Raw genomic sequence first — 11,810 nt, forward strand, 5'->3', positions numbered from 1 at the left:
ATATCTAGTCGGGAGTGGTGCTGACTGAAAACAGATGATTTGGAGTGATTCGCGCGCCATCTGTTGGTCATTCTAAGGACTTATTGAACTACCCTCGTACCAAACGTGCGAGCAGATCCTTACCCGTGTTTTGGGAACGCAACAGCCCACAAAAGAGAATAAAATGTCCCCACGAGTATAAACTATATGTATAACTCCGCACGAAACTCGGCGTGAGGATTCCGTGCTCCCGCCTAAAGGGAGCGTAACTGTACCAATACTGTTGGGACTACAGCTGTTCCAATGTGGGAACACAGCGTAGCTCCACCGCATGGGCGTGCAGCTCGCCCAAAAAATTTTCAGTGTAGAGGGAAAATTGTATATGGTTCATGTAAAGTGGCAAAAATTACGCATGATTTTTATTTGTTTTATACAAAAAAATGTATAAGAGAAATGAAAATCATTTATATATATATATATAATATCAATAATATAATAATAATATTATAATATTTTGTGAATTTTCAAAGTCTAAAATAAAATCGAACAGAAGGCATTATTTTCGTGACAAAAATACTATGAAAGTCCCTTTTTTAAATTCCTGTCAATGCTCATAAGATTTGTCTAAAAAAAATTCGCCTGAAACATGACAAGACGCTGCATTTTTGAAACAAATTTAATAAACTGTAAGATATTTTAGAAATGGAAACCCGTTTAATAGTATAATTTTGGATCGTTTGGAATATAAAAGCTATTAATTTTGAACTTGATAAATAAATGCAAGTCAAAACTTATTACATTTTTGTAATTTTGTTTAAGTGATTCTACTTTTGAATTTAAAAGGGAGTACTTTTTCAGAAACTATAAAATTATGAACAAATTGCAGCGCGGCAGTACAGAATTATATAACCAACAAAATCGGAAATTTATAGGAAGGGAAAAAAAAGTTCTGCAAAATCGAAATTAGCATTTAAAAATGAAAAAACAATCACTTCCAAGATATTATGTTTCTGAATGCGGGGAAAAACATACTATCTCTTCCCTTATCTCCTCTTTTCTAATTTCGCCTACTTTCCCTTCTATTATTCCTTTTAATTTCCCTACTTCTCCTTCAATGATTTCCCAACTCCCCTTCCTTTCCCCCACTTTCCCTTCCCGAATTTTCCCTAACTACCCTTCCTTTAATTTCTCTAAATCGCTTCCCCTTATTTCTACTTTTTCCCTCTACTTTACCTTCTTCCCCTTCCCCTTATTTAATTTCTACAAAAAGCTTGCCCTCTCCTTATTTCTCCCATTTCTTCTCCGTACTTCCTTACCATTATTTCATATTCTTCTATATCTTCCTATCACCTCATTTCCCATTACTTTCACTATCTACCCTAACCTCATTTCATCTTATTTATTCTACTTTCGCTCATCTTCTCCCCTACTTCACCTAATTCGAATCTTCTCATTTTCCCTCACTTACCTTATTTGCCCTCTTCTTATTTCCCCTCCTTTACCGTATTCTCCCTTATTCATTTATCCTACACTCCCCTTTATTTCCCTTCACTTCTCTTACGCACCCTCCGCTCAATGTCCCTCTCTTCCCCTACTGATCCTCTCCTCACTTCTCCTACTCTTCTTACACATTAGATTTTCCTCACTACTTCTAATTCCCCTTTACTCATTTCCCCTCATTTCCACTACTTCCCCTTCGTTTTCCCTAAAATCCCATACTTCGCCTACTTTCTCTTCACTCATATTGTCTCACTATCCCTAATATAACTCCCGTTATTGTCTCTCTCTCTCTTCGCCTGCTTCCGCTCCTCTTATTTTCCCTCATTTTTCCTTCTTATCCTCTCTTAATTTCTTTCCACTTCCCCTATTGACCCCTGCCTTTTTTGCGCTATTTTATATTCCGTTACTTCTCCTACTTTTATCCCCTCTATTTCCGCTTGTTTCCCTAATTCTCTTACCGCTCGTCACTGCTACTTTCCTTTACTTACCTCCCTTTTCTTCCCAAACCCTCATTTTTCCTACTTCCTAACTATTTATTTTCGCTCACTTCCCCTACTTTCTTTCTCCTTATTTCTTCTAATTCCTACTCACTTCACATAATTCGTCGCTACTGACTTCCCCTCGCATTATTTTACCTTGTTCCCCCTGCTTTCCCGACACTTCTTTACTTTCACTTTCCCTGCTAGCCCTTCCCTTATTTTTTCTCCCCTTACTATCCCTACTAGCATCCCACGATTTCTTCTCACTTCTCCTACTTTTCCACCGTGATTCCCCCTATCTTCTATTTTTTCTCCACTTTTTTCACGCTTCACCTACTGATCTTCCCCTCCTTTTATTTCACTTACAATAACTTTCCTTGCATTGCTCCCATAGATTTTGATCATTCAAATAGTCCTCCCTTTTGCCCCGAGTTTCCCTACTTCCCCTTCCCACAGTTCTACTACTTCTCTTTCCCTTGTTTCCCTTCACTTTCCCTCCCCTATGTTCCCCAATTTACTCATATTTAATCGAATTTATTTTGATACGAAATAAAGGGTGCACAACGTGTATTTTATTTCTAAAGAATTTTTTATGCAGTAAACCCATTTTCGGAAAAAGTTGGTTATCTAAGTCTGCACTGCTGTTCAATAATTATTCTTTTATTAGTTTTGAAAAACGAGTTGAGCTCTTCTGCAATGAAAACTGGATGAAAGTGACTTGAAATGAATCTAATTTTCCAGCTCATGCTTTTTTTAACAATATAATCGAATAAGCATCGTGCAATTGCTTTTGTAAAACTTGGAACCTTCAACTTGAAACATCATTTTAGGATATGGGTGGGCGGAAAAAACTCAAAGTTATTAGATTCATCGTTAATAGCACTGAAAAGTTTCTTCGTGGCATTACGAGATTTTTTTAATCAAACAATTTCTCGTCATTGCGCGCTTTCATTTAAAAGTAAATAACATCATACAGAAACAACGTAAAATAATTTTTTCATCGAAACATAATATTTAAAAAAATAACAGAAAATGTAACCTTGGGAAAACTGAAAAATCCTTAAAAATAAAATTCGCTACATTGTAAAATTCCTGAATAATAAAATATTAGAAATAAAAAATTCCAAAATAATAAAATTGCGAAAATATTCCAATCTCGATTTGGAAAATTACTGAACAGTTCATAATATTGAGGAATTAAAAAATTTCCGATTGTTTTTAATATGTCGGATTATAAAATTCCTGAATTTAAACAAGTAAAAAATTCTAACGTTGAAATACGGGAAATTTTTAGTGTCGGAAATTGTACAGTCTGGTTTATTTTATAATTCGACAATTTTACGTAGGAAAATTTATTATAAGAGAATTTTAAAATTTAACAATATTATAAATAAACTGTTCAGGAATTTTTATATTCGAAAATTTTATAATTTGGGGAATTTTCTGTTTCGAATATTTTCTTTTTCGCGAATTTTTAGGGTTTGGAATTTAATTTTTAGCGATTGTTTAATCATCCAGCATTCTCGGTAATTTTTACATACATATTTTTGATTTTAAAACGAATTTTTTTATATTCTTTACGGATCCTGAAATATGAGTCATTTTTACTCAAGAACCGTAAAAATTCGTTTACACAGGATCCGTAAAAAATAGAAAAAAATGTTTGGTTTCGACTAAAAATATGTGCGGGTGTCCTTAGTTTATTAAAAAGAGCATAAATAAATGAAAACCATTTTTTTGGAAACTTTAGTAACAAATTACCATAAATACATTTATGGTAATGTTTCAAAACATTATATTTTGAGAACAATTTTTCTGGGGCAAAAAATTTGAAAATTTTTAGTCAACTTGCAAAATGATGGCTAATTAATTTTTTCTTAAATTTCTTTGCAATGCCACAGAGAGCGTTTTTGTGCCATTGTCTATTTTTCAATCATTTTGAGTTTTTTTGGTTTGCCCGATTTAGGACAAACGATGATCACACACAGAGGAAAACTGCGTGACGGGTGTAAAAAAAAATAAAAATTCGACACGAAAAAGCAATAACCATAACAGAAAAGGCAACACATCCACTTAACCATTGTACTCACGTCGCCGCTATTTAAATTTCACCGTTATTATTGTCAAAACATTAGCTGAATTTTTTTTTTAATTGAAGCCAAACCCTGTTTTTTTTATTAGTAGAGTTTCATCGAATGAATTTTATGTTGAAGGGGAGGAAGCGTACTTTTCTCGGGTAAACTTCTTTCCCCGGGAGTTGTTTCAATTAAACGCGTCCAGTTTGTCACGATCTTGATGTCGAATTCGAAAATCATGCTGCTCCTTGAAAAAAACGGGTGTTGTCTAGGGTGGTCCAAAAAAAATTATTTTTTTATTTTTTAAAGTTTCATCCTCTTATTTTGTGTCGTTTAGTGAAAAAGGTATCCCTCAGTTTCCTTAGATTAAAATTCATTTTTAAATGTTGTATCCTAAAACATTCAAAGTCCTATAAATCTCTTATTTTTTAATTTAAAAAAATAATAAATTCACCCTCAATTTCACAAAAACTCACTCCTTAAGACTCTAGGTTATTTTTTATTATTTTTTCCGAATTTTAGGAAAATAAAATAAAAATTTGAAGCTTTAATCATAAAAAATTTTGTTATCAAAGTATGAACATCATGTCTCTTTAAAAAATAGCAAGAAATTATACAAATTTATTTTAACAATAATTTTTGCAATTTAATTTTTCTTACAATCGCTTCTTACCAATTTTTGTAAAATGGTTTAATTTAACTTAACTTTTTTCGGGGAAAACATTCTCTACAACTCTACTGTTTCCAATTTGGAATATAGATTTTTCTATGGCTGAAATTATTCAAACAGATTAAAAAACGTTTTTTAAACATATAACTATATTTAAAGATTATTGTATTATTTTGAAAAGTTGGATAGTTGAGTTGCAGCGAATTTTTTTCTGGGAGAATTAGGCCATGCTTGATTAAAATTCAAGCATTTAAACAAAATTGGTAAGAGAGTAAGACAAAATTAGTTACAAAAATTGTTCTTAAAATAATTATTTTTTGTAAGTTTTAAACTTTTTACATAAAAAATAAAATTTTTTTTCATCAAAAATAACCTATTATATCATTTAAATTCTAAAATCATATATTTCGGGATTTTAGAAATTTTTGAGAAGAACAATTTTTTTCATGAAATAAAATTAATTGGCTGTTTCTCTAGTTTCAGCTGCAGAAATTTCAGGTTCGACGTATTCAACATTTCTAAAAAAAATGTGCATTTAACTTAGCCGAAAATAACATATTTTGTACAAGCTTTTAAACAATTTTAAAGTGACAAAAACACTTTTCATAAATTTATAATTTTTTATTATTGTTTAATAGCCAAAAAAATTTTATACAAATTTCACCATAAATTTTTACGCAACAGGATTTTTTTTCAGAAATAATCAATTTTGAATGTAAGAAAGTTAGCAGCTAATGCCAAAAAAATCGACAGAGAATTCCAAGATAAAAATGTAATGAATTTCAAAATCTGCTTTGAATGAAAATTAAAATTCGAATTTTCAATTTAAAAAAAACTTGCTACCTAAATCAACAAAAAATGTATAACTTGATATTTCATTTAAAAAATATTTTGAATTTTATTAAAAAAAAAGTTAAAAATGAAAAAAAAACTCAACGAAATTACTTTTAATTTTTTAAATTCGTTTTTAACGATATAAAATTATAATTTTTCTAAGATTTTAAAAAATATTCAAAAAGTTTTTTGATATTCATATATGAAAAATCAAATTTTTCACAAAAAGTGCATTTTTAATCAAATAGTTGGATTTTCAACCAAAAAAGATGAATTTTTAATAAAAAATGTAATACAACATTGATATTCAAATCAAAAAGGATTTCAATTTCAAATGAAAAACAGTTAAATACACCCAAAAAACAAGACTTTTTCAACAACATAGTTCAATCCTCAATTGTAATAGATTAGTTTTCAACCAGTTTTATTTTTAAACAGAAAAGATGGAATATTTTCCAAGAGACGATTCTTTTACCAAATTAGTTAAATTTTTCAACGCAAAATATGATTTTTTAACCATAAATTTAATTTTCAACCAAATAGTTCAATTATCAACCGAATACATCAATTTCTAGAAAAATGACGAATTTTTAACAAAAAATGACATTTTTGGCTTAAAGTTTGAATAAAAATAAAAATAATTGAATTTGTTTTCATTGAATGATAATAATTCACCAATTCACCAATTATTGTCGCCCTTAACTATTAATTTTTTCTAGATTACAAGGATATAATTTTCATAAAAATCTTGAAAAAATTGAAAAAGTTTTTTGAATTTTCAACCAAAAAGCGCGAAATTTTAACAAAATAATTAAATCCACAAAAAAAATCATTTCCAACTATTTTTATTTTCAAACAAAAAAGATGGAATATTTTCCAAAAGAGACGATTTTCCTAACAAAACAGTTATAATTTCAATCCCGAAAATATGAAATTTTAACCAAAATTTTATTTTTAAACCAAATAGTTAATTTTTCCAAACAAATAGATCAATTTTCTACCAAAAAAATTGATTTTCTAGTAAAAGTACGGATTTTTAATGATATAGTTACATTTTCAAGCAGAGATAAATTTTCAACCAAAAAATTAATTCTTGACCAATTAGTTCAATTTTTAACCAAGTAGTTAAACTTAAAAAAAATAGTTAAATTCTTAACCAAAAAAGATTAATTTTCAACTACACATTTATTTTTATTAAAAAAAGATGACATTATTTCCAAAAGAGACGATTATTCTACCGTATTAGTTTCATTTTTAAACCTGAAAATATGATTTTTTTACCATAACTTTAATTTTGAACCAAACAGTTCATTTATTAACTGAATAGATCAATTTCTAGAAAAAAGACGAATTTTTAACGAAAAATGACATTTTTGGCTAAAAATTTGAAGAAAAATTAAAATAATCAAATTTGTTTTCACTGAATGATAATAACTCACGAATTCTTGTCAGTCTTAACAATTTTTTTTTAATATTATGAGAATATAATTTTCATAAAAATCTGGAGAAAAATCAAGAAAGCTTTTGAATTTTCAACTAAAAAACGCGAAATTTTAACAAAATATTTAAATCCACAACAACAAAATTTGTTTCCAACTAGTTTTATTTGTAAACAAAAAAGATGGAATATCTTAGAAAAGACACGATTTTTCTAACAAAACAGTTATATTTTCAATCTCGACAATATTAAATTTTAACAAAAAATTTAATTTCAAACCAAACATTTAATTTTTCAACCAAATAGATAAATTTTCTACCAAAAAATTTATTTTCTATTAAAAGTACGAATTTTTAATGATATAGTTACAGTTTCAAGCAGAGATGAATTTTCAATCAAAAAAATAATTTTTACAAATTAGTTCAATTATAAACAAGTAGTTAAATTTTAAACTAAAAATATAGATTCTTAACGGAAAATATAATAGTTGATATTTCATTCAAGCAAGATTTTGATTTTAAACCAAAAACGTTTTAATTAATCCAAAGACACGAATTTTCAACAAAATAGTTAAATCCTCAACCAAACAAGATAATTTTCAACTACACATTCATTTTTATTTAAAAAAGATGGAATATTTTCCAAAAGAGACGATTTTTCTACCAAATTAGTTACATTTTTTAACCTAAAAATATAATTTTTTAACCATTAATTTAAGTTTTAACCAAATAGTTAAATTATCAACCAAATAATTGAATGTTAAAGCGAATCGTTATATTTTCAACCAAAAATGTGAATTTTCTACCACAAAAGACTTATTTTCACCAGAAAAGTTAGATTGTAAACAGAAGAGATGAATTTATAACTAAATTTATGAATTTGTAACCAAAAAAATGATAATTTTTGTTAAAAAATCGAAAAAATAAGAAATTTTATTTCTCATTGAATGATAATAATTTCAAGAAATAATCATATTTAATTTTGTAAAGAATTTTTTATGCAATAAAACCATTTTCAATGCAAATTTTGGCTATCTAGTTTTATACTGCCACTTTTCATTAATATATGAAAAGTTATTATATTATTTACGCTTATAATTTTCATTTAATTTTCATAAAAATCAGAAAAGCCACTTAAAATTAATTGGAATTAAATTTATTTTATTGATAAAATGAAACATTTTGCCTCTGATTCTTTTAAAAATAAATATATATCAATTGCATTTTTAACGAGTTGGGTTACCTTAAGGGTCTTGCCCCACCTCTAGACATCTGTGGAAAAATCTAAAAAAATCTGGGAATATTTTTCTCACTAAATGACACAAAATGAGAGTGCGGTATTGTAAAATATAAAAAAATAATTGTTTTGGACTACCCTAGTGTTGCCGCTTGAAAAAAATCCGCTGACTAAAGTTAGTACCTATTTATTTTATCTCTTACCGGGCGAAAAGTAATCTTCCGTTCTTCGATGGTGCATTTTAATCGCATCGTAGCGGACCTTAAGTTTTCGGGTCAAGAGGCTGGAAAGCCAGTAGAAGAAGAACATGGGGCCAGCGAGAATTCATGTGGACCACTCACCGTCTCTGGACCTTGCCAGATGAAAAAAGAATCTGCCCTCGGAGGCAAAACGTATAAACTACATATTTCTCGCATAAAACAACGGACATGATCAACGTGGTATAAACATCTTTAGTAACAACATGCTGGCGGCGTGTCGGCAAACATTTTTTTTTTGATAATGACTGCCTAAGCGACTGTAGCAATCAGCCAGCTGAGAGGAATCGAACCGGGCATGAGCACCACGCATTGCTCTCATCCCTCTGGACCACCCTACAGCAACCTCCTACGATCAATATTTCTTTAAACTCGGCCAACGCCGAAACCCTTGGGGTAGTCCAAAAAGTAAAAAAAAAAAAAGATTTTCTTACCCATGAGGTGAAAATTTTTATATTTGGAAAAATATCTCACCAACAAATTTATTTTTAATAATTATTTCAACTTTTAACCTAGTAGTAAAATTTTCAATAAAAACGATTGATTCTCAACGAAAAATGTAAAAGTTAATATTTAAAATTAACAAGAATTCAATCTTATATATAAAACAATTACATTGATCCAAAAATGCCAATTTTTAACCAGAAACGATATTTCAGTTTACAAAAAATTTGACAAAATTATAATTCGAGAGAAAAATGTAACTTTAATATAAATAAAAATGAGGAGGAACTTATATTTTTTTATTTGTTTATTAGTTTTTCAACATAAATTTAAGCTTTGATAAAGTTATAAAAATATTTTAGCAGTTAAAGCCTTCAAAAACTTGTCAGGAAATGTAAATGAAATTTTCTTACAACTTTTGATGAAATTTAAAAACGTTTTCTGAATATTTCAGATAAGTCAAATCAGATTTTCGCCAAAAAAGTTATTTGAAACCAAATGGTTAAATTTTCATTCAAGAAATATTTTGATTTAAAAAAAAGAAACCATTAAATTTTTTAAAATCAGACAAATTTTTTAACAAAAATTTTAATTTTGAACTAATTATTTCAATTTTGAAATAAATACATAAATTTTCCAAGAAAATATCCGATTTTTCAACGATATAATTACATTTTTAACTAAAGAAATGAATTTTCGACTAAAATGTTGAATTTCTAGTCAATGCAATAGTTGTTATGTAAATCAAAACAGACTTTAATTTTAAATTGGAAAAAGTGAATGCCATCCAAAAAATATTAATTTTTAATAAAGTCGTTGGATCTTCAAACAAAAAAAAATCGATTTTTAACTAAAAAACAGCATCTTTTCCTAAAGATACGTATTTTCTTATAAAACAGTTATATTCTTAATCCGAAAATAATTTTTTTTTAAACAGCAGTTTCATGTTTACATGGTAATATTATTTTAAATAAAAAATTTAATTTTCATTCAAATAGTTGAATTTTTAACCAAATAGATGAATTTTCTACCAAAAAAATCATTTTTTCAACCAAATAATTAAATATGCAGTCAAAGAGATAAATTGTCAACTAAAATATAAAAAAAATGAATTCTTTACGATAAATATGTTACTTGATATTTCAGTAAAAAATTACATTTTTATTTTTCAACAAAGGAAATGAATTTTCAACTAAAATTATGAATCTTCAACCAAAAAAACTGATTACGAATACAATAGTTCAACTTTAAACGAAGTATTTGTATTTTGAACGAAAAAAGAAAATGGATTCTTACCAAAAAATATAATAGTTTATTTATTTCTTTTAAAAAATTGAATTAAAAGAGAAGTAAATCCGTTAAAATAGGCGATCTTCTAACAAATAAGTTGAACTCTCAAACAAAACGTATTATTTTTCAACCAGTATAATTTTTATCCAAAAAAGGTAATTGTTCAACAAAACAGTTGAATTATCAACGAAAGCAGATTAATTTTCGACCGGTTGTATTTTTAACCAACAAATATTTTTCAGTTAAAAAAGAAAAGAAAAAACAACAAAATTATAATTTGAGGGCAAAAAATTCGAATAAATATTAATTTTTTAATTTGTTAATTTTTGTTTTTAAGTTTATTAAAATATAATTTTCTTAACTCGCTAAGATTCTTGAGAAATTTCAAACAGTCACTTAGTAGTTTCGGATTTGTAAAATCAAGGCCTCAGCAACAAATGTTAATTTTTAACCAAAATATTTCTAGCAAAAAAGACGAATTGGCGGACTAAAAAACGATTTTTCGACAAAATAGTTGCATTTTCACCGAAGAAAGATTTTTGAGTCTGGAAAGAAAAAAGGTTTCAACAAAATTATACTTTGAAGAAAAAAATAATTTTGATACAAAATAAAAAACTTTAAATAAATTTTTTAAATTTGATTTGTTTATTTATTTTTTAGGTTATATAAATGAAATTTTTCAAAGATTCTGCGGAAAATTCTAAAAAAATTTGAAGATTCCATATATCTCGAAAAAGTGAAATTTTTTTATTTTGCAGGATTTTATAAATATTAGGAAAATTTCGAGTAGGTTAAAAAAATATTTAGAACTTTTAAAAGCTGAAAAAAAATTATTTGACAAATTTTTGGAAGTTTACAAAATTAAAAAATATTTTTAATCATTTTAAAATTTCTCAAATCGATCAACATCTGTTAAACTGTCTCGAATTAGTCCAAAAATGTTGAAAATCGTTAAAAATTTTGAAAATAGACCCTCGAATTTTCCAGATTATTTTCTTTCGACCTTTTTAGAAAATTTGTAAAATGTTTTGATATCTTTTTAAACATTCCTTAAAAATTAATTTTTCAAAATGAAAATTCATTCGAAATTTTCTTAGGAACCTCAAGAAAAGTTTATTTTAATTTTAAAATACAATATATTTAAATCTCAAATTATTTTAAAATCTTTTCTAAACTTCTGAACTTCTAAATTATCATTTCAAACAATTCGAATTTTTTGTACATTTTTTTTTAATTATGCAAAATTTTAAAAAAATACATCAAATTCTTCTCGATTCTTTTTTAACAATTTTAGAAACTGTTTGAAATATATTAAAATCTTTGTAAATATTCTCGTCAAATGAATTTTTTTTAAATAACATTTTTATTTTGAATATTTAGAATATAAACTCAGATTTAACTCTTTAAAATCTTTTTAAGTTCTAAGTTATGTTTTTATCAAATTGCATGCATTATTTTTCAATTTTCTCTTAAATTTAATCTCCCTAGGGCCAGAAAAGTACTTTTCGCTCCATAGGGAATAAACAGGAGAACTTACGCCTGGTTTCATAGGCATTTAAAATCTCTGAAATCCTGTATGTATTATAAAAAACGTTTATGGTTCATTTG

This window comes from Belonocnema kinseyi, chromosome 10 (assembly GCF_010883055.1).
Source record: "Belonocnema kinseyi isolate 2016_QV_RU_SX_M_011 chromosome 10, B_treatae_v1, whole genome shotgun sequence".
In the NCBI taxonomy this organism is placed as follows: domain Eukaryota; kingdom Metazoa; phylum Arthropoda; class Insecta; order Hymenoptera; family Cynipidae; genus Belonocnema; species Belonocnema kinseyi.